At 34.9% G+C, this 22,215-nt stretch overlaps 1 long non-coding RNA gene across 2 annotated transcripts; it reads left to right on the plus strand.

Annotated features, from left to right (window-relative positions):
* Nucleotides 1–228: 228 nt before the first annotated feature.
* LOC142235074 (uncharacterized) lies at nucleotides 229–4,869 on the plus strand. 2 transcript variants are annotated; one of them, XR_012721788.1, is made up of 3 exons: nucleotides 229–510; nucleotides 614–2,384; nucleotides 4,561–4,869. It is a non-coding gene; the product is annotated as an uncharacterized LOC142235074 (long non-coding RNA). The 2 variants fall into 2 exon arrangements; XR_012721787.1 differs by having other exon boundaries at nucleotides 614–4,869.
* The last annotated feature ends 17,346 nt before the right edge of the window (nucleotides 4,870–22,215 follow it).

Raw genomic sequence — 22,215 nt, forward strand, 5'->3', positions numbered from 1 at the left:
CACTCCATTGTAGCAACAGCTCCATGCCATGGCTGACATTCACACTCTATATTGGGAAACCTGACATTGCCTTTCTTTGGCCCATTAGTTAGTGTCGCATTCGCCTATGGACTTGTATGCCATGCCTTGGTTGGTGGTGGTTCTAAAATGGCACTTTGACGTCGTGGTTGTTGTCTTCCAAGTACTTTATACTCAATGTACAAAATCAAAGGAATACCAACCAAAAAAAAAAAAAACACTCATTGGCACTCACTCTCTTCCTCACTATCTCTCTCGGACGTTCGTAACTATCACTCGTGGTAAGAAAATTCAAATATTTACCATTTGATGGTGTTTCCATTGCGTTGCTACAATGGGTACGCTTTATTAACAGCTACAGTGCACATGGGGACGGACACACAAATCGAATCGAAGCGACATCAACAAGCCGTTGAACAACTCTAGTAAGCTATTCTCCATGAGCAAACGTTTTTCATTAGAATTTCCAGACAAGAATGTTGGCTGCTAACGGTACTAATTTATTTTATATAAACTGTAGAGAACAGCTTGGCCGAACAGGGTATTCAAATATTCAATCATAACTTATATATTTTTTTCGGAACTGTGGCGCTAGCCATGTGATGATAAATTCAAACCAAGAACCAGAATCTAAACAACACCATCAAAGTAATAAAAGTGTCCTGAACTGCTTGCAATGCAACCCAAAACTTATGATCTTCGCCACGAGAGAAGAGAGTTTAAACACACAACACATCTATGCAAAATTGGTTTGCAGAGCGCATATGAGTTGCCAAAAGGCCATTGCTTGCTAGAAGAAAACATGACACACACACACAATCTGTACATATGAATGGGTACATACTAATTTTTATACCATAAAATATGATAAAAAGTGTTACGGTAAAATTTTCACAAAAATATGCATAAATGTTGAGAAGTTGTCTAGCTGTCTTGTCTTCGACCGTTAGTTATGACAAAGCTTTTTAATAACGGTTTAATTAACTACAAAGAGAATAACAACTCCCTCCCGTCAAAGACGAAGAAGAAGAACAACAACGCCATAACATGGACAAATTGCAAATTTCTCCACTATTGAATATTCAAGTCTTTCGAATCTATGTTTACACTCCAAAATTGCAAAAAAAAAAAAAACAAAAGACCTGTAAACCCACCTAGTGAACGAAGAAAGCAAAAGAATACCATAATCAAATGAAAAACAAAAAAAAAACTACAACAGCACCAACGAAAATCCCAAAAAGTAATTAATGGATACACTGAGACAAGAGACAATAAAAAAGAGCTACAACAACAACAACAACAAAACCACTATAACAGAACTGTGATTATAGCGTCGACAACGACGACGACGATGATGATGATGATGATGGTCCACAAACACAACACACAAGCAGTGTTGTTTCGATTGAGGAGCTACAAAGTTGGCAAGTTGGTTGTGATTGGCAACGCTCCTCCCTGGCAGACTTAATTTTACCGACGGCATTTGTTTGTTTTTTTTTTTCACTGATGTTTTAATGGAACTTCAAATGGTAAATTTAATTGAAATTGTAAAAAGGTGAGTGAGTAGTATTAATCAAAAAGAGCTTGGGTGGTATATGAAAACATTAACAGTCCCACGGAATAGTATCGTAATCAAACAAAATATGAACGGATTTTCAAATTGGGTATCGATTTCGTAATTAAATGACAAATCACACTATTAAGCTGATATGTGAATGTACATTTATTGAGGCAACACATTTCCCTGTGGATTTATCGCTTAGACCCGGCTACAATAATGAGGCTAATATCAATGGGATGTAAATAAATGGCCTTGTTGATATGAGCGCATTTCTCCTTGTCCTTCATGGGAAGTTTTTCATGCTTCAGTTACATTTTGTTGGCGCTCCTTTTCATCATGGCTTTTTGGGCTGAATTTCCTGCGCCCATTTTCATACCGTCAAACATCAAATGATAGTTTTTTTATTTGTGAAAATCTAGTCTGAGTAATTAAAAAAAGGATTCAAAGCTTGCAACGCCCAGTCTGAAACAATTGGCCATTTACACCATATACTAAGGATTTTAGCAAGACACCAGGTATGTGACCCCAAGATTTGATCAAACACAAGAATGGATTTTCATTATTTTAATCAAACAAAAGAACGGATTTTCAATACAAGCAAATAAGACCAGTATACGTTTTAACAATTTCAACGTCCTCAAAAAGTTTTATACTTAAAAAAATAAACACATTCTCTTGATTTAATCAAACAAATGAATGGATTTTCAATATTATCAAATATGGACGAAGAAATTCTTAAAGACTTTATTGCTATTTGGATCCTGCTGCATCCGGCTGGATGATAAAAAAATAGTTTGTTCTACAGGTGAGTATTATAATCGCATTTCCCCGGAAAAATAATTAAAAATGTGCAATGGTATCAAATAAAATATAATATAATGATCGTACAAATAAATTTAATGTTAACTAAAGCAAAAGAAATTTTTCGTACGATTCCCCAAATTAATAAGAATGAACCACAGCGTAGTTAAAATAACCATGATTTGGCGCCAATTACGTTTTTATTTAAAATTTTTTCTTTATGCAAATTTGTAAATTGTAGTTAAATAAAACACCACGTCATTACAGTGCTTCGATCCCATACAACGAATGGACTAAAATAGAAGAAGCCATCGTAGGAAAGCGAAACTTTGAACGGACTTCTTCATGGTCAAAACTGAGACAAATGTGAAGTTTGGTACCGATCGGAACACTCCTTCACGTACCGCTCGTACAAAGGGATTGAAAATATCTGATTGCATAGAGATAACACAAATAGCAAAATGTCCGTCCTTTGGGAACGGTTATACACAGTGTTACCGTTGGAAATTTTGAAAAAGTCGCATACTCCAAAAAAGGTCGCACAAAAAAGTCGCATACGTATGTGAGGTATTTTTTTTTACAAAAAATGTTCTATACATCAACACAAAAACAATAAAGGAACAGTCAGTCCCTTTAACATAAAGATATATTTTAAGAACTTATTGTATCATAAAATCCAGTAAAACGTAAACTTGCAATAAAGTAAAAATTAATTTTTTTCTCCTTCCTAAAATTAGCAGAAATGTACGAGAATGCCATCCAGTGCCAATTTACCATCAGCCAATTAAAATAACAAAAATATTTATGTTTTATACTACACTTCTAATTGACTCTGTGAAATATATTGCATGTATTATGTGCTTATTGCCAACTCTTGCAAGAGTTTACTTGGAAAAAAATTCCTAGCAAAAACTTGCAGCTTCTCTATTTCTCAAATGTCAAATTTAATTTCACTCTGACTCACTTACTCCAAAAATTAAATGAACGTCTCCAGTAATAATTTGTGATAATTATCAAAAATTAGTGGGTATTCGAACGGGGCTAGAGGAGCTAAACCGTGTAGGTTAGGTATCGTAGATTAGGTGGCCATTGTGATACCATACGCGATTTACATCTCTCTTAGTAATGAGTGCTTTTATGTTTAGCTCGATGACAACTTGTCATTGAAAAGTGAACTATTTTTTATAGCCGAGTTCTGGCGTCTCACATTGCGCTGAAGCACTTCAAAAAGCTTTGAAACATTCAGCATCAACCGCAAAAACACATTTTGCTCTTTGGCCGAAACTGGGGTTGAATCCATGACCCTTTGTATACAAGGCGGGCCATTGCACAACAGTGGCTTCGCGTAAGGCGCACGGCGATGAATTCCCACTTTTAAAAATGATTAAAATTTAAGCGACACCCATACGACTAAAGTCGCACATTTTGCATATTTTAAAAAAGTCGCATGGCGTCAGAAAGGTTGCAAAATGCGACTAAAGTCGCACAACAGTAACACTGGTTATACACTATTCTTTGAAATTTCGTATAGTTAGAGACGATATATAGTGACCAAATAGTGAGCTAAATTTTGGGATCCTAGGTGGACCGGAACCCTATTGACAGGGGGCTCTACATTCGATCTCCTCGACTATGGGAAAAGTTTATAATTTTTTCATTTTTTTTACAATTTTGGCTCGTTTTGTTAAATAAATTTGTTTTATATTTGTTGTTAGCTTTCAATTCAAAAAATAAAATTTTGCTAATTTTGAAAAAGTAGCGTCATTTTTGCAAAAATTTGTGAAACAGTTGAAAATTGCAATTTTTCCCTTTTTGGTCATCCTGGTGGTACTCTCAGGACTTGTAACAAAAAAATATATTTCTGAATTTTATTTCTTTTTCTGATTTTGGTTTGTATTTGTTGTTAGTATTCAATTCAAAATATAACATTGTGCTAATTTTGAAAAAGTAGGACTTTAATTCATTTTAATTACATGAAAAATATCGTTTAAATTTCTAATTCAGTAAAAGGAATATCTTGTAAAGTTGAAGTTTCAAAGGAATTCCGAATTTTAGTTTTATTTATATTGACAGCTTTGATATGTGGTTCTACATTGGATATATAAACAAAAAATATTTTTTATTTTTATTTTATCAAGTATAAATTATTGTTATTTAAGTAAATATGTTTTATGATTTAGATAAAAATCAAGAGGACAATAAAATATCACCACCATCTGGGAAACTACCATTAGAAACGAGCAATGATTGATGTGGCGGAAAAAGTGACCACAGCTTCAAAGAAAAAACAACGGTACAACGAAATAAATAAAACTGCTTTCCTACAAAGATGGCATCTACTTTTGAGTACCAGTCTTTCCATATCAATATTGCATCATTAGTGCAATACTTCCCAACTCCCAATTTAAAACGTGTGATCAAAATTTTGACTAATATCGTATTAACAATTGAATTGTAAAATACAATTATTTAAAAAAAGAAATTAAAAACTGTTTTTTATTTAAACTAAACTTAACATTTAATATCCCCAGTTGTGATACAGGTAAGATAACAATATATACATAAATTTTAGTTCCATACACACCACAATTTTAGCCTCTTACGTTAACTTTTCTTCGGCGACATTTTTCATGAAAATCTTCATGTCTGCACTATTATTCGCTGTAATAAAAGTTTTGATACCACTACTCGCAAATGTTACCCAGCATACCATTTCATTGCCAAATAATCTTGAAGGTAACCTTGTAAAAAATTTGTAAGCATTTATTTAAATGAAAATCTTATTTACTTTCTCAAAGACATGTCCTATGAGGAAAGTACTTAGAAGCAAACAAGTAAGGAAAGTCTAAAGTCAGGCGGGTCGACTATATTATATCCTGCACCACTTTGTAGATCCACATTTTCGATACCATACCAAATCTGTCAAATGTGGTGGGTGCTATATATAAAGGTTTATTTTCTCATATACATCAATTTAAACCGATTTCCCCAAAATATTTTAGATTTCTTACAAAATCTCTAGACTTCAAATTTATATCGACTACTGTTCTGGACGGAGCACAAAGTTAGTAAAAAACAAGTATGTACGGCCGTAAGTTCGGCCAGGCCGAAGCTTATGTACCCTCCACCATGGATTGCGTAGAAACTTCTTCTAAACACTGCCATCCACAATCGAATTACTTAAGTTGCGGTAACGCTTGCCGATGGCAAGGTATCTTAAAACTTCCTAACACCGTCTTCTAAATTGTATGTAAGACCATACGTGGTTATATTAAATCAAAAAAGATCGATCAAATACGTATATAATTCAGTTTGACAAAATTTTCTATAGACATAAAACAATTTTAACAAAATTTTCTATAGAAATAAAATTTTAACAAAATTTTCTATAGAAAGAAAATTTTGACAAAATTTTCTACAGAAATAAAATTTTAACAAACTTTTCTATAGAAATAAAATTTTAACAAAATTTTCTATAGAAATAAAATTTTGACTAAATTTTCTATAGAAATAAAATTTTGACAAGATTTTCTATAGAAATAAAATTTTAACAAAAATTTTCTATAGAAATAAAATTTTGACAACATTTTCTATAGAAGTAAAATTTGGAGAACAAAAATCTATAGAAATAAAATTTGGAAAAAAATTTCTATAGAAATAAAATTTTGACAAAATTTTCTATAGAAATAAAATTTTGACAAGATTTTCTATAGAAATACAATTTTAACAAAAATTTTCTATAGAAATAAAACTTTAACAAAATTTTTTATAGAAATAAAATTTTGGTAGATTATTTTTGGCTCGAGTGGCAACCATGATTATGAACCGTGATCATGTGCTGACACCACGTACCAAATTTCAACCGGATCGGATTAAATTTGCTTCTCTTAGAGGCTCCGCAAGCCAAATCTGGGGATCGATTTATATGGGGGCTATATATAATTATGGACCGATATGGACCAATTCCTGCATGATTGTTGGATACCATATACTAACACCACGTACCAAATTTCAACCGGATCGGATGAATTTTGCTCCTCTTAGAGGCTCCGGAGTTCAAATTTTGGGATCGGCTTATATGGGGGCTATATATAGTTATGGATCGATATGGACCAATTTTGGCATGGTTGTTAGAGACAATATACTAACACCACGTACCAAATTTCAATCGGATCGGATGACTTTTGCTCCTCTAAGAGGCTACGGAAGTCACATCTGGGGATCGTTTATATGGGGACTATATATAATTATGGGCCGATGTGGACCAATTTTTGCATGGTCATTAGAGAACATATACCAACACCATGTGCCAAATTTCAGCCGGATTGGATGAAATTTGGTTTTCTTCGTAGCTCCACAAGCCAAATCGGGGGATCGGTTTATATGGGGGCTATATGTAATTATGGACCGATATAGACCAATTTTTGCATGGTTGTTAGAGACCATATACTAACACGATGTACCAAATTTCAGCCGGATCGGATGAAATTTGCTTGTCTTAGAACAATCGCAAGCCAAATTTGGTGGTCCGTTTATATGGGGGCTATACGTAAAAGTGGACCAATTTCGACCAATTTTTGCATGGTTGTTAGAGACCATATACCAACACCATGTACCAAATTTCAGGCGGATCGGATGAAATTTGCTTCTCTTTTAGGCTCCGCAAGCCAAATCTGGGGATCGGTTTATATTGGGGCTATATATAATTATGGACCGATGTGGACCAATTTTTGCATGGTAGTTAGAGACCATATACTAACAAAATGTACCAAATTTCAGCCGAATCGGATGAAATTTGCTTGTCTTAGAGCAATCGCAAGCCAAATTTGGGGGTCCGTTTATATGGGGGCTATACGTAAAAGTGGACCGATATCGACCAATTTTTGCATGGTTGTTAGAGACCCTATACTAACACCATGTACCAAATTTCAGCCGGATCGGATGAAATTTGCTTGTCTTAGAGCAATCGCAAGCCAAATTTGGGGGTCCGTTTATATGGGGGCTATACGTAAAAGTGGACCGATATGAACTAATTTTTGCATGATTGTTAGAGACAATATACTAACATCATGTACCAAAATTCAGCCGGATCGGATGAAATTTGCTTCTCTCAGATCATTCGCAAGCCAAATTTGGGGGTCCGTTTATATGGGGGCTATACGTAAAAGTGGACCGATATGGACCAATTTTTCCATGGTTGTTAGAGACCATATACTAACACCATGTACCAAATTTCAGCCGGATCGAATGAAATTTGCTTCTCTTAGAGCAATCGCAAGCCAACTTTGGGGATCCGTTTATATGGGGGCTATACGTAAAAGTGGACCGATATGGCCCATTTGCAATACCATCCGACCTACATCAATAACAACTACTTGTGCCAAGTTTCAAGTCGATAGCTTGTTTCGTTCGGAAGTTACCGAGATTTCAACAGACGGACGGACGGACGGACATGCTCAGATCGACTCAGAATTTCACCACGACCCAGAATATATATACTTTATGGGGTCTTAGAGCAATATTTCGATGTGTTACAAACGGAATGACAAAGTTAATATACCCCCATCCTATGGTGGAGGGTATAAAAACAAGTAAGGAAAGTCTAAAGTCGGGCGGGGCCGACTGTATTATACCCTGCACCACTTTGTAGATCTAAATTTTCGATACCATATCACATCCGTCAAATGTGTTGGGGGCTATATATAAAGGTTTGTCCCAAATACATACATTTAAATATCACTCGATCTGGACAGAATTTGATAGACTTCTACAAATTCTATAGACTCGAAATTTAAGCCGGCTAATGCACTAGGGTGGAACACAATGTTAGTAAAAAATATGGGAAGCATTTAAATCTGAAGCAATTTTAAGGAAACTTCGCAAAAGTTTATTTATGATTTATCGCTCGATATATATGTATTAGAAGTTTAGGAAAATTAGAGTCATTTTTACAACTTTTCGACTAAGCATTGGCGATTTAACATGGAAAATGTTGGTGTTTTGACCATTTTTTGTCGAAATCAGAGAAACATATATATGGGAGCTATCTGAATCGATTTAAAATTTGGCACACATGACTATATTACTAATTGTACTCCTAGTGCAAAATTTAGTAAAACTGTGGCCTCTGGGGTCATATAATCGGGCGAAAGATATATATGGGCACTATATCTAAATCTGAATCGATTTAAACCAAATTTAACAGTCGTAGTAAGATGTTAATCTGGCTCCTTGTGCAAAATTTTACGTAAGTCGGAGTAAAATTTTGGCCTCTTGGGTCAAATAAGTGCATGTGTGGCGAATGATATATATGGGAGCTATATCTAAATCTGAACCGATTTCTTTCAAAATCAATGGCACTCTATTCTCACCCAAAACACATATTTGTGTCAAACTTGAAGTCGATTGGACTAAAATTGCAACCTAGACTTTGATTACAAAAATGTGTTAATAGTCAGACTGACGGACGGACGAACATGGCTAACTTTGCCATTCCGTATGTAACATAGAAATTATGATCTTGGACACACTGAAAAAAATATTGTCGTGAGGCCAATGATTTCATGTTCTTAAAATACAAATGCGAATTTTGCAAAGCATAATATTTTAATTGAAACATCGCATAACTTCTTCTACCAAGTCTGAATTTTAAGTTGTCGGTTACGCGTTTTTGAAGGACCCTGATAGAACAGGAAGAAAAAAAAATTAAAAAACGAATAAATTAAAATTTGTTTCCTAAAATCAAGTACGAAAAAGAGGATTGTGTCTTACTTCAATCAATACAAAAATCATTATTGTAAAGCATATATATATATTTTGGGTCGGGGTGAAATTCCGAGTGGATCTAGCTATGTCCGTCCATCTATTGAGATCACGCTAACTTCCGAACGAATCAGATCCCTGTGTAATTGGAGGATCTAATTAGATATGATAAGATCTCAAAATTTACCAGTTTTTTACCCAGATATGATGAGACAGAATTAGATATAATTTTATATAATTCCACATACGACGAGATCTAACAACAGATCCAACTATATATAGGAATAGATATAATTATATCTAAGACATAAGACATCTAATTCCATAGTAATAAGATACGATTAGATCTGACCATTTGTAATTGGATCTACTCATATGTAATTATATCAAATTAGATACCTCAATTTTTACTCGGATCCCTCGATCCCCTGAGCTTGCGGAGCCTCTTGGAAAAGGGAAATTAGCCCGATCTTCATGAAACTCGGTACATCTCTGCCAACATTTTTTTGAATTTGACGGCGCTTCTGAGAATCCCCACCACATCGAAAACAATCGTATACGACGTCCAAAACTCATCGGAAAGTTGCCGTCACTATTGAGAAGTTGTACCACGCCAAGTCACTACAAACAAGTATCGCTTGAGTGCAATTATTAGGTGCCTTTTTTAATAAATTTAGAACGACGCCAATAAGAGCCCCTTCAAACTATCAGAAAAATTGAATTTTAAGGTAGTTGTAAAAGAATCATTGTGGTCAAGTAAACACGATTGTTTAGATGTTTATTAATTTGATTAAACATTTATAAATTCTTTTAAAAATTACATTAGTACGACTATCACATCACATTTCACATAATTTTTTGCATTAATAAAAGAATGATGTTGAGTTACAAGTTACATGTTGCAGCGTCTATCAGCCAGTGTGTTAATTCTCTATGGAGGCAACGTGTCTGGAAAAATATTTGAAAAGCAATCACTTTATTCCATTTGGAAAGTCAAAAATTGTTCACCAATATACCTTTCACAATTTTAAGCGAAATAACTATGTTTTCAGCACTTCATTATCGTTTTTATTTAAATAAATTATTGGTGTTTCACAATATAAACAAGTATATACGGCCGTAAGTTCGGCCAGGCCGAAGCTTATGTACCCTCCATCATGGATTGCGTACACCCTCAAAAAAATCGCTTCTTTGACATATGTTCCAAACATATTTTGCAGGAAGCACATATATTATTGGATACTACCAAAACATTAATATGTTTTTTTTATGTGAACATATTATATGTTTGGAAGCATTTTTAGCCCAAAAATGTTATATGCTTGGAAGAATTTTTCCCAAAGACGATTGTGTCCATTCCATAACATACTCGTAATTTTCACTTCCACGAAATATTTTAGTTGTTGGCATCTTTTTCTGTAATACAAATAATGTTGAAGAAATTATTCACGTTTATAAATTATTTAAATTTTACCTTGCGCCTGCACGGAGAATCGAACCGAGGACCATACAGTTTGTAAACCAACACACTATCCACTGGGCTACGTAGCTGTTATAGTCACCAGCAGATAATTATCGTTATAAGTTACATTTTTATAGCATAGTTTGCAGCGCCCACGAGCCCATGCAAACATAACATTATGTAACAGAAACATACATTTGTTTGCCACGTGGAGCAGTGGTTAGCATGTCTGCCTTGCATGCAAAGGGTCGTGGGTTCAATCCCTGCTCCGAACGAACACTTTTTTTTTTAATTTACACATTTATATGTATACTATATTAAATGTTTATAATGAAACTTCGAAGTGTGGGTTATTAAAGATTTAAAGTCAGTAACAGTGCTTGATATAAACGAAATTGACTGTTTTTTAGATAAAATATTATTTTTTTATTGCAAAAATAACAATTTTGCAACAAAAAACTGTTTTTGGTACAAAACTTTAAAATTTGGAAGGAATTCAAAAACTCTACCAAAAGAAGAACGTGGAGTCGAGTATAAACATACATAAATAATTTTATAATATAAGCATAAATTTATTTAGGCGTGAACAGTTTTTTACTAGCATCTAAAATGCCTTTTATTTTTCTTTAATAATTCATTTTAAAGAAAATAAACTTTTAAAATTGTTTTAGCTGCAAAACTCGAACTTAATGCCCGCTTTTATATTTGAAGGTGTCTGTCAACTCCTCGTGGACTACTTATTAATAAAGAGGAACTAAACTTTGTTTTTATACATTTTACTGTGTAATTTTTCACTATTTCCTCCTTATTTCATTTTACTGTCCCAGCTCTAAAAAGAGTATATGCCCTTTCGTTATTTTATTATGCCCATAATGCCAAAATGATAAACAAAACACATGTCCACACATACATAAAATGCTGCTCTCAAGGCGAAAACATATGCTGTTTGTTTTTCAAATGTCTATTCTCTTGGTTCCGAATGTCTATTCTCTTTATTCAAATTAAATAATATTTAGACTTAAGCATATCAAATTTTTGGCCTTATCGTAAAACAGTTTTCCGAAACAACATACAAGCGGTTTCACAGAATTTGTTCTCTTTTGATTCTTTCGCTGTGTTATGTTGATATCTTTTGTCAACTCTCCCGGTTTCCATCTCAATTTCTTTCTCTATACTCTCTCTGTCGCTTTGAATAAAATATCACAACATATGTATGTTTAGTCAAAATTTGCAAATTTATACATGTTTGCATTCACACATATGATTTTTATGAAACATTCATGCCCCAAACATAATATATTCTAACATATTAACATAGGTGCCCCAAACATTTAGTGTTAGTTTAGGAACATTACATGTTTGCACTTAAATATATTGTGTTTTAAAATTGTGCCCGAAACACATTTTGTTTATATCGGAACATATGAAAAACATATTTTTCTAAGAGTGTAGAAACTTCTTCTAAACACTGCGATCCACAATCGAATTATTTAAGTTGCAGTAACGCTTGCCGATGGCAAGGCATCTTAAAACCTCCTAACACCATCTTCTAAATTGTATCACAAAATTTTCTATAGAAAGAAAATTTTGACAAAAATTTCTACAGAAATAAAATTTTAACAAAATTTTCTATAGAAATAAACTTTTGACAAAATTTTCTATAGAAATAAAATCTTGACAGATTATTTTGGGCTCGAGTGGCAACCATGATTATGAACCGAATAAAATTTGAACAAAATTTTCTATAGAAATAAAATTTTGAAAAAATTTTCTATAGAAATAAAATTTTGACAATGATAAAAATTTTATTATGAACCGACTAATATTTTAACAAAATTTTCTCTAGAAATAAAATTTTGACAAAATTTTCTATAGAAATAAATTTTTGGCAAAATTTTCTGTAGAAATAAAATTTTGGTAGATTATTTTTGGTTCTAGTGGCAACCATGATTATGGACCGATGTGGACCAATTTTTGTGTGATTGGACCAATTTTGGTATGGTTGTTAGCGACCATATACTAACACCACGTTCCTAATTTGAACCGGATCGGATGAATTTTGCTTCTCTTTGAGGCTCCGCAACCCAAATCTGGGGATCGGTTTATATGGGCGCTTTATATAATTATGAACCGATGTGGACCAATTTTTGCATGGTTGTTAGAGACCATATACCAACATCATGTACCAAATTTCAGCCGGATCGGATGAAATTTTGCTTCTCTTTGAGGCTCCGCAACCCAAATCTGGGGATCGGTTTATATGGGCGCTTTATATAATTATGAACCGATGTGGACCAATTTTTGCATGGTTGTTAGAGACCATATACCAACACCATGTACCAAATTTCAGCCGGATCGGATGAAATTTGCTTCTCTTTTAGGCTCCGCAAGCCAAATCTGGGGATCGGTTTATATGGGGGCTATATATAATTATAGACCGATGTGGACCAATTTTTGCATGGTTGGTAGAGACCATATACCAACACCACATACCAAATTTCAGCCGGATCGGATGAAATATGCTTCTGTTAGAGGCTCCACAAGCCAAATCTGAGGGTCCCTTTATATGGGGGCTATACGTAAAAGTGGACCGATATGGCCCATTTTCAATACCATCCGACCTACATCGATAACAACTACTTGTGCCAAGTTTCAAGTCGATAGCTTGTTTCGTTCGGAAGTTAGCGTGATTTCAACAGACGGACGGACGGACATGCTTAGATCGACTCAGAATTTCACCACGACCCAGAATATATATACTTTATGGGGTCTTAGAGCAATATTTCGATGTGTTACAAACGGAATGACAAAGTTAATATACCCCCATCCTACGATGGAGGGTATAAAAATGGCTCTTGTAACAATAGTGATGGCAAAATACTTTCATGTACATATCATACTTTTTCATACGCTTCCCCCATCACAGTTGGCGATTGTTGCAGTGCCACTTACGAGTCTGTGGTAGCGATGAGGATGAAATGGAACTTTGAAATGCTGGCAGGGATGGTGTAAGTAAATGTCCTTTAACTACCATACAATCGATATCGGCCCATACATATATATATAGCCCCCATATTTGTATCTTTGCGACAAACATCTTCAATGTTCCCCGTGAAAAAGTAACTTTTGAAACATGTCTACTTAAATTATGGAGTTCGCAAATGACAAGTCTTCATTTACATTTTTCTTCAGATTTTTTCCCAACAAAATTAAACTAATAACCATTTGAAATCTCATTGCGGATTAACAAAGTCGTTTTTTATGCAAACAAATTTGCGTAGGCAATACGAAAACAAATTCTACACAGAGCAAAAGCATGTTTGGGACCATGATGGTTAAGTTAGATATTTCAGGCTCACTTAGACTATTCAGTCCATTGTGATAGCACAGTGGTGAACTTTTCTCTTATCACTGAGTTCCGCCCGATTCTATGTTAAACTCAATGACAAGGGACCTCCTTTTTATAGCCGAGTCCGAACGGCGTTCCACATTGCAGTGAAACCCAGTGATGCCAATTTGATTTTCAAAAAGCACCAAATTGTCTTTTTGTGCCTCTTCAAAGAAAGCACCAATTTGGTGCTTTCTGGCGTTTTCATTTAGTGCTTTTGGTGTTTTTAAAACCACATAGTGGTCAGGGTATAATAACTTTGATCTGCCAAAAATGTGCCTACCAGAAATATTGCTTTTAGACCCCATAAAATATATACCGATCGATTCAGAATCACCTCCTGAGTCGATCTAGCCCTTGGTGTCCGTCCGTCTGTCCAAGTGTTTGTTGTTCGCAGGATTCTAGTCGCACTTATTAACCGATTTAGATTTATTATTTATATGGTTCTTTATATGGCGTTTTTTGGCACAGCGACGAACGCTATAGAATTTGGAAATAATCAGATAAAATTATATATAGCTCCCATATATATGTATCGCCCGATTTCGATAAAAGGGGTCAGTCATATTGCGTTCATTTACTAACCGTCAAATTTGCCACAAAGTAATCTTTATGTGTACAAAATTTCATTAAAGTCGGTTCAGATTTATATATAGCTCCCATATATATGTATCGCCCGATTTTGCCAAATTTGGCCATAAGTCCCTTATTTACCAACCGGTCTTACCCAAAGTTGGCCAAATCTAATGTTCTATAATACGTACTATATGTGCGAAATTTCATCAAAATCATTTCAGGTTTTTATATAGATCTCATATATATTTATCGCCCGATTTTGGCAAATTTGGTCATAAGTCCCTTATTTATCAACCGATCTTACTCAAATTTGACTTACTCTAATCTTCTAAAGTACTGGCTATATGTGCATTATATCATCCAAATCGATTCAGATTTAGATATGGCTCCCATATATATTTAGCGCCCGATTTTCAAAAATCCCCCCTTATAACTTTATTTTTGACGCTAGTGGCCTCATTTCTTAACCGATCTTACTCAAATTTAGCACAAAGTAATCTCATGTAATATCAACCAAAACCTGGTAACCTTCTGTGGTATCAACATCCCAAGTAATTTAATTGTGGTTGAAGTTTCTACGCAATCCATGGTGGAGGGTACATAAGATTCGGCCTGGCCGAGCTTACGGCCGTATGTACTTGTTTTTATACCCTTCACCACTACTGTGGTACAGGGTATACGTTTGTGCATTTGTATGTAACGCCAAGAAGGAAAAGTCTGAGACCCATCGTTTAGTATACCGATCGTCTTAGAATTAAATTCTGAGTCGATTTAGCGATGTCCGTCTGTCCGTCTGTCTGTCTCTTCATGTATTTTTGTGTGCAAAGTACACGCCGCAGTTTAAGTCCGATCGTCCTCAAATTTGGCATAGGGTGGCTTTTTGAGACAGAGACAATCGCTATTGATCGGTTCAGATTTAGATATAGCTGACATATATATCTTTCATCCGATTTAGACTCATATGACCACAGAGGCCAAAGTTTAATACCGATTTTCGTGTAATTTTGCATAAAAAGTAGAATTGACATTTTACCAATGCTTGGTAAATTTGATTCAAATCGGTTCAGATTTAGATATAGCGCTCATATACATCTTTCGTCCGATTTGCACTTATATGGCCTCAAAAACTAGAGTTTCGCCATGACTTGCTTCAAACTTTGCACGAGGGGTATGTTTAATAGTATCGGTAAATTTACTAAATTTGATTGAAATCGGTTCAGATTTAGATATAGCTCCAATATATATCTTTCGCCCGATATGGACTAATATGGTCCTAAAGGCCAGAGTTTTGGCCCAATTTGGTTGAAATTTTGCACAATAAATAGATTTAGCATTGTAGCTATTCGTGCCAAATTTGGTTGAAATCGATTCAGATTTATATATAGCTCCCATATATATCTTTCGCCCGATATACACTTATATGGAACCAGAAGCCAGAGTTTTATCCCGATTAGCTTGCAATTTTGCACAAGGAGTACAATTGGTAGTATAGTCATGTGTACCAAATTTGATTGAGATAGGTTCAGATTTAGATATAGCTCCCATATATATCTTTCGCCCGATTTTGCACTTATATGGCCTCAAAAGCCAGAGTTTTGCCGTGATTTTGCACGAGAGGTACGTTTTATAAAGGGTGATTCTTTTGAGGTTAGGATTTTCATGCATTAGTATTTGACAGATCACGTGGGATTTCAGACATGGTGTCAAAGAGAAAGATGCTCAGTATGCTTTGACATTTCATCATGAATAGCCGAACGATCTGCCACAACGTCGAATTTTCAGTGAATGGGCCCTAGAAAAGTTGGCAGAAAATCCGCTTTTTTATCGACAAATTTTGTTCAGCGATGAGGCTCATTTCTGGTTGAATGGCTACGTAAATAAGCAAAATTGCCGCATTTGGAGTGAAGAGCAACCAGAAGCCGTTCAAGAACTGCCCATGCATCCCGAAAAATGCACTGTTTGGTGTGGTTTGTACGCTGGTGGAATCATTGGACCGTATTTTTTCAAAGATGCTGTTGGACGCAACGTTACGGTGAATGGCGATCGCTATCGTTCGATGCTAACAGACTTTTTGTTGCCAAAAATGGAAGAACTGAACTTGGTTGACATGTGGTTTCAACAAGATGGCGCTACATGCCACACAGCTCGCGATTCTATGGCCATTTTGAGGGAAAACTTCGGAGAACAATTCATCTCAAGAAATGGACCGGTAAGTTGGCCACCAAGATCATGCGATTTGACGCCTTTAGACTATTTTTTGTGGGGCTACGTCAAGTCTAAAGTCTACAGAAATAAGCCAGCAACTATTCCAGCTTTGGAAGACAACATTTCCGAAGAAATTCGGGCTATTCCGGCCGAAATGCTCGAAAAAGTTGCCCAAAATTGGACTTTCCGAATGGACCACCTAAGACGCAGCCGCGGTCAACATTTAAATGAAATTATCTTCAAAAAGTAAATGTCATGGACCAATCTAACGTTTCAAATAAAGAACCGATGAGATTTTACAAATTTTATGCGTTTTTTTAAAAAAAAAAGTTATCAAGCTCTTAACAAATCACCCTTTAGTATCGTTAATTGTGCCAAATTTGGATGAAATCGGTTCAGATTTACATATAGCTCCCTCGTATATCTTTCATCCGATTTGAACTTATATGGCCTCAAAAGCCAGACTTTTGCCCTGATTTGCTTTAAATTTTGCACAATAGATACGTTTTATAGTATCGTTAATTGTGCCAAATTTGGTTGAAAACGGTTCAGATTTAGATACAGCTCCCATGTATGTGTAGGCCAGAGTTGGGGAAATATGGTAGAATGTTTCATATTTTAACTAGCTTCTACAAAGAATATTCGCTATTTTAGTGTGTCAAGTGTGATCTAATTTGGTTCAGATTTAAATAAATCCTCAATATAGTTGTTCTTCCGGTTTATACAAATATGGCCAAAGTACCCACATTTTACACAAAATTATCTGATGATTTCCCATTATCGTAACCATATCCTACACTGAAAAAAATATTGACCTATTATGGAGGATTATGCAACTTAAATTTTAGGAATCGAAATTCACCCACAGTTAAGGACAAAATTCTTTAAAATAATGATATTTTAATTAAATGAAAGTTTATAATCCTTGCTTCAAAATTTTTTTCATTAAATTTAGGACACAAATCTTGAAATTTTCCGTCTCTCTGCTGAAGTTGTAGATCTTTGAAGTAAGGCAAATTTTCCTTAAAATAAAGAAAAACATTTTTAATTTAAAGAAATCATCTTTAGCTCAACTGACATATTGAATTTTTAAATTTAAGTTAAAATCGCTTCAAATATAGGCTAAGACTTATTTTAAGGATTTGCATCTTTGGTTTAAAGTTTTTTTGTAACATTAATAAAACTGTTTTTACTTTAAAGTACCTGTCATAATTTGGATTTTAAATTGAAATTTGTTTGTACATAAATACCTTTATTAATATATCGCAAAAAGAGGATAACAATTCGATGAATGAGATCTGTATCTAATTTTAATTTTATTTATCCTAGATTTAAAGCCAGGGAGGTCCGTCAAAGATGTCTTTATTTTAAAGAAGGCGCATCGTTGGCTCGGAATCAATACCAAAATCCTTAAGGGAAGGTCAAAATCTTTGGATCCAAGTAAAATTTTTTTGGAGTGTACACACTTTAATGCCGGACTTTCCACAGAATGGTTGAGTTTTAAGTAGGGCTCCGACTTGTGGAAATATCGCCCGACTTGAAAAAATAATATATCATATCATAACAATAGACCACATATCTTCAAATCGGTTAAGATATAGATATTTGAATATGGGAATATAAACCTTCTTAATAACTGCAAACAAATTTGGAGGAGTTGAGATGGTAACACAAATTTTGGTATACATAGTGGTGAAGGGTATAACATAGTCGGCCCCGCCCGACTTTAGACTTTACTTACTTGTTATACCCTGCTCCACACTGTGGAACAGGGTATTATAAGTTAGTGCATATGTTTGCAACACCCAGAAGGAGACGAGATAGACACATGGTGTCTTTGGCAAAAATGCTCAGAGTGGGCTCTTGAGTCGATATAGCGATGTCCGTCTGTCCGCCTGTCCGTGAACACATTTTTGTAATCAAAGTCTAGGTCGCAGTTTTAGTCCAATCGACTTCAAATTTGGCACAAGTATGTGTTTTGGATCAGAATAGATCCCTATTGATTTTGGAAGAAATCGGTTCAGATGTAGATATAGCTCCCATATATATATTTCGCCCGATATGGACTTATATGGCCCCAGAAGCCAGAGTTTTACCCTAATTTACTTAAAATTTTGCACAAGAAGAACAATTAGTACTATAGTCAAGTGTTCCAAATTTTATTGAAATCGGTTCAGATTTAGATATAGCTCCCATATATATCTTTCGCCCGATATGGACTAATACGGTCCCAGAAGCCAGAGTTTTTGCCCAATTTGGTTGAAATTTTGCACAGGGAGTAGAATTAGCATTGTAGATATGCGTGCCACATTTGGTTGAAATCGGTTCCGATTTAGATATATCTCCCATATATAGCTTTCGACCGATTTACACTCATATGACCACAGAGGCCAATTTTTAACTCAGATTTAGTTGAAATTTTGCACAGGTCGTAGAATTAGCATTGTTGCTATGCGTGCCAAATTTGGTTTAAATCGGTTCAGATTTAGATATAGCTCCCATATATAGCTTTCGCCCGATTTACACTCATATGACCACGGAGGCCAATTTTTAACTCCAATTTAGTTGAAATTTTGCACAGGTCGTAGAATTAGCATTGTTGCTATGCGTGCCAAATTTGGTTGAAATCGGTTCAGATTTAGATATAGCTCCCATATATATTTTTTTCTGATTTCGACAAAAATGGTCAAAATACCAATATTTTCCTTGTAAAATCGGCTCTAATTTTCCTAAACTTCTAATACATATATATCGATCGATAAATCACAAATAAACTTTAGCGAAGTTTAAACGTTTCCCATATTTACATTGTGTTCCACCCTAGTGCATTAGCCGACTTAAATTTTGAGTCTATAGATTTTGTAGAAGTCTATCAAATTCTTCCAGATCGAGTGATATTTAAATGTATTTAGTTGGGACAAACCTTTATATATAGCCCCCAACACATTTGACGGATTTGATATGGTATCGAAAATTTAGATCTACAAAGTGATGCAGGGTATAATATAGTCGGCCCCGCCCGACTTTAGACTTTACTTACTTGTTTCTTTATAATTGAGTGAGTTGATAGCACAAGTGTGCACATAAAACAAAATTTCACATAAACAAACAAACCACAGCAACACAAAACACCGGGCAACGACCGAACAAGGACAGATTAGAAACCGAACTAATAATTTTAGCGATGGTATAGTTGTTGGATACCATAAATGGGTTAAGCAATACAAATGAAAACGGAAACATGCAAACTCTCTTGACCAAAAAGAGAATGAAAAATATTGAGAGCAAGTTGTAATGAACTCCATCTCTAATTTAGTTTATACTAATTGGTGTAGACTTTGGAGAGTTCATTGCAAATCGCTCTCAATATTTTTCATTCTCTTTTTTGTCAAGAGAGTTTGCACGTTTCCGTTTCCATTTGTATTAGTGTAAAGAGATCAACACCCGTTAGACACTTTTGCTCAACCCATTTATGGTATCCAACAACTATACCATCGCTACCATTATTAGTTCGGTTTTTAATCTTTCCTTGTTCGGTTGTTAATCGGTGTTTTGTGTTGCTGTCGTTGATCAGTTTGTTTGTTTATATGAAATTTTGTTTTGTTTTGCATTTATGTTTATATACACTTGAGCTTTGAAGTCACTCAGTTTTAAAGACGATTAAGAATATAATGAAGTTTAATTTCAACAGCGATGTTAATACAGATTGGCTAAATGTATGCGAATACTTTTGGTAAGTTTCTTATGTGATTTTTTGTTATGTTCATTATTACATTTTAGTTAGAAATTAAATGCATGTGTGTTGTATGTCATTGTCGTTGGAGTATGTGCTGCGTGTTTCACTACCTCTATATTAGATAACGAAGGGAACTTTTGGAGTTCGATGGTAGCCTTAAAAGAGATTAAAGACTGCGTTGTTTTCGGAATCTCAGATATTTTATGTGACTCTAACTAAGAGAATAATTTGCTATTTATTTGCTCATCTCAAATAAGTAAAAAACTATCTCGCCAAAATCGTTGGTGCTTTCTCAACATTAGAATACATAACTCTCATGAAGTTACAGTTAAGGCCGGTATTGCCAACTTGGCATTATCGCGCTAAATAATAATGCAAAGTGCATGTGTTTTTATACCCTTCACCCCTACTGTGGTACAGGGTATAATAAGTTTGTGCATTTGTATGTGCACAGGTGTGTGGGGGGATTGTTACAGATGATAGTGGAGAACCAAAGTTTGACATGAAATCCCCTGGGTGAGATGAGTGGACTGTATAAGCTTACGTGTGTGTGTGTGTGTGTGCTTTGATTTATTATTTCTCAGGTAATGAGAAATAATAAACAAAGTTTGACGGAGTGAAACCAAATCGGAAAAGAATAAAAAATAACAAATGGAGGTTTCAGTTTTCAATGTATAAATTAACAATTTTTTATTGATAAAATATAATATGGGGGAAGCGGCAGAGAGTAGAAGTAGAGGAGAAAAGTAGTGCTTACCGTCGGGTAGTTAGAGAAGAAGTGAAGGAAAAAGCTAGGATCTTAAGGTTTAGTGTACTAACTTTTACAACAATAATATTTACAATAGATGTTATCGATATCAATTCAGCAATATTTTAGTACATATAATTCAAAATAAACAAATTGATCAGAAATTCAAGAAATCGATAATTATGTAAATATGATATATTAAACAATTCATTTAAATTCAAATTCATAAAATTCATTCATGTATAAAATTCAAAAGATTCATAAAATTCATTCAAATATAAAAAATCAAAAAATATGTTTGGCAAACTATGAAGTTTGTCCATGCCCCCGGCCTTGCACTTATGCAAAGTTCGACTTGCAAAGCACGGTAGCAATGGACTTTATAGCCTCGGCCAGGATATGCTGGTTCCGCTTAGGACGTTGGTTGGAGCGTCTCCTCTGAATCTTATTGTTGGTATGAGCATGTTGTGGTGTAGGCTGTCGTGGTGGTCGTCTTATCGTGGTTGATGTCTGCGGTATTGGGTTCTTCGTGAACCATCGGATGGGCCTTCTTGTTTGTTGTGTAGTTGTACTGTTGTGTCTTCCCGTGATTATTACTCGTCTTCTAGTGGTATTGTTTCTTGATGGTGTTTGGCGTGTCGTCGTGTTCCTTTCCCTAGGCGTGTAGTAGGCTGGTGAAGTTGCGGATGGCGTCCTCGCTATTTGTGGATGCAGCATAGTGTGATGCTGATAGCCACACTTCCGGCAGGTCGCTGGTGAACTGCACCGTTCTACTGTGTGGCTTTTTGCCAGACAGTTCATACAGTAATTATATGTCCGAACCGTCACCCTTCTATCCGCCACAGGCATCATTATAAAAATTGGGCAATCCCGCAAAGAGTGTCTTTCTTTGCAGATGCCGCAGTCATAAATTTGATGGTGTGACATTTTGAGTTAGTAATCTGTAAATGGAAAGGAC

This window comes from Haematobia irritans, chromosome 4 (assembly GCF_050003625.1).
Source record: "Haematobia irritans isolate KBUSLIRL chromosome 4, ASM5000362v1, whole genome shotgun sequence".
Taxonomy (NCBI): domain Eukaryota; kingdom Metazoa; phylum Arthropoda; class Insecta; order Diptera; family Muscidae; genus Haematobia; species Haematobia irritans.